This window comes from Neopelma chrysocephalum, unplaced genomic scaffold (assembly GCF_003984885.1).
Source record: "Neopelma chrysocephalum unplaced genomic scaffold, ASM398488v2 Primary Assembly neopelma1_94908, whole genome shotgun sequence".
Classification (NCBI taxonomy): Eukaryota; Metazoa; Chordata; class Aves; order Passeriformes; family Pipridae; genus Neopelma; species Neopelma chrysocephalum.
In genome coordinates, this window is record NW_020923611.1 from 1 (window position 1) to 3063 (window position 3063).

Consider the following 3063-nt stretch of genomic DNA (forward strand, 5'->3'; position numbering starts at 1 on the left):
TTACTTTGCAGAGAATGTGTGCAGCCTCAGAGTGCTGGAGCCACCTGACAGTTAGGTTTGATGGTCTTCAGCTGTCCTTGTCAGAGGGACTGGATGTAAAGCAGAGTTGAACAGAAAAGAGGCCGGAGGAGCACAGTCAGAAGGTGGGTTTTCATGTGAGGTCAGAGCCAAGATGTGATTTTTGGGCCTTTGGATGGTTTGGTGGTTTAGTTTTGTTTTTTCTTTTTTTTTTTTTAAGATGCAGAGCCCCCGGCCCAGTCGACAATAGGCACCAGAGGAAAGGTGAGCCCAGTGAGCAAGGTGAGCAGTGACTGCAGGACAGAACTAGATCCTCTTTTGCAGGTGGTGTACTTCTGGTGAATCTGTGTACATACTTGTTTTTTTGTTTTACAGGCAGTGCACCGACTTCTAACGCGCAGTCCAACATGACGGGGACCCTGCCTGTAAGAGGACACGGACAAGGGGTGTCAGACAGAAACTGCCATGGGAGCAGCATATTCTTGGACAGTATCTCAGTACTGGCATTTGCCTCTGGGTTTTTTTGCAGGAGATGTACGCAGCCTCACAGGGCTGAAGCCAACTCACAATGAGGTGACGAGCACGGTTCGGTCCTCTCGAGCTGTCCTTGTCTGCCATCTGTGAGTATTAAAAGGATGAGCAACGAAGCACTGAGCTTTAGTGATCACAGGTGCCATCCAGCTAACCTTTGAGAGCATCCAGGCATTGGAGGTGAGTCTGGGAGGCAGCAGGAGAAGCAGGGATCCATGGCAGCTTCAGAAATGCCCTCTAATTTTGTCTCTCGCTCGCTCAGGTATCCCAGAAGATGACAGCATATTGTCCAACTCCGGTCAGAGCCAGCGACCCGAGGACCCGCCTCAGTGACAGTGAGTAGGAGGATCTTTGGGGCTGGGGCCACGTGCCACACTACTCAGACATTGTGTATGGTTTTCTTTCTCGTAGTTGACTCCGAGTGATCTCACGATGGCAGGAACCTCTGAGCCAGCCCAGGTGCCCCTCCTTTGCATCAAAGATGGATTCACATCCCCGGCTCTCAGAAAGATAAGTGCAGGGCAAAGACCCAGAGAGGGGTGGGGAGTCAGTCCAAGCATGTGCATCGCCCAGAGGGATTTTTGAAGTTAGTACAGTGCAATGGGTATCCTATAACAGGATATTTGGACACATCAAAGGAAGGGCTTACTTTGTATCATTGGATTCACGTGTGCAGGGCAGAGCAGTTCCAGTCTGTGTCATGTCCTTTGTCTCGTCCATGTTTCGTTTCCTTAGGGTTTTTGCATCTTGCCCTCGAGGGGCTCATGAGAAGCATCAGGCATCATCCTTAGGTTCTTGAAGGTCTTCTCCGCGTAGCCGAGTACCGAAGTTGTCAGTTGCTTCCTTTGCAGGTTCAGGCCTTCTTTGGAATCCCATCTCTGACTTTTTCAGTCAGACCTCTTTTAAGGCCTCATTCCAGGCCATATCATCAGTGGTGCTTCGCAGCCATCCATCCTAAAGCAGGAGGACTCCTTTTCCACATCATTTCATTCTTAGCTTCTGAACGCGGTGATGTTGCTCATCCATCTTCAAGGTTTTGATGGACCCTTCTTATGACCGGTCATCTCGTTAGTGTCTTTATTTGTCAGGATCCTTTGAGCCCAGTCACATTATCACAGTAGTCCTGTACGTCACAGTGTTCCACAGCATCTCCATTCTTGCAATCAAATCTTGTCAAAGCAAGGTTTGTCTCTTAATTGTGTCACAGGGTCTGTGTTGTCACGGGTACAGGATGTCTCACTGGGGGTCAGCCTGGAACTGCTCTGCCCTGCTACGTGGATCAGGGGGTAGATGGAATATTGCTCAGAGTCTCACATCAACATGTCAGTTACCTTAGACAGTGGAGCCAATGGCTGTACAGTCCTGCCGGATGGAGCAGGTGTCCGTAACTCGCGTGCAATCATTAGAGCTGAGTGTTGTGGAGCTGATGGTACTGGGATAGCAGGGCCTTGAAGCTGGGTTGTCATTTGTGTTCTTGTATGCTGCTGTCAGAGTTCTCAGTCTCTCCGTGGAATTGAGTTTTTTTAAATGGTTAAGGTCTTGATGACCATGCAGCTGACCTGACTAACCCTTAGTTTTTTGTGGTTTTTTCAGATAAGTGGACACGATGTACCCCAGACCGAGACAAGTTGAAGCAGCCGAGGAAGAAGGTTGTATTGGGTGTTGGATGAAAGATGTCAATTTTACACATAGAAGTCCTCTATCTTGTGCATTTTTGTTTTTTATTTTCCAGATGAGGTGCGTAGTGCCGAGAGTGGCGCACCAACGGCAGGTGAGAGACGGGGGGGCTCAGGCCTTTCTTTCTGGCTGGGAAGGGCCGTCTCTGGCAGGCACGAGCGCCTGGGCACTCCATGGGCAGCCAGAGCTTTCTGTGCTGGCCCCTTTTCCCTGGGAGGAATCTTCATTTGTATGGGGTTTGGGGTGGGGGGGCCGGCACCGGTGGCCCGGGGCTGACCAAAGGGATCAGCAGCCCTTTGCCCAGGACAGAAAGCCTGGGAGCTTTGGCTTTTTTATCTTTATAAACAGCAAAGGTGTTTGTTTATTCGATGTTGGGAATGAGCCAGCTTGTGCTTAATTACTCATAATAAATTAATTGATTACTTACTGGCAATCCACCCTCTTTTGATTACAGTGCTCAATTTATACCACGGCCAGTGCTCCCACTCCCTCCCCAGTGCAACCCAGGGCTCCCAGTCCCTCCCCAGGGAACCTCCCCATTCCCCCTCAGGCCCTCGAGTAACCCCTGGGACCCCCACAGCTGCCCCCCCCGACCCCCCAAGACCCCACCTGGGTGAAACGGTGGCTCGGGATCACCCCCAACATCTGCCCCGGACTCCCCAAACCCCTCCCTGGGACCCCCTGAACACCTCCCAGGGCCTCCCCAACCCCTCCCGAGCCCCCACAACATCCCCCTCAGGACTCCCCAAATCCCACCGGCCCTCGCTGCGGGCGCTGCCCGTCTGGTGCTCCCGGTACTCCGGTAATTAATCGGCAAAGTAAGTTAATCGGCAAAGT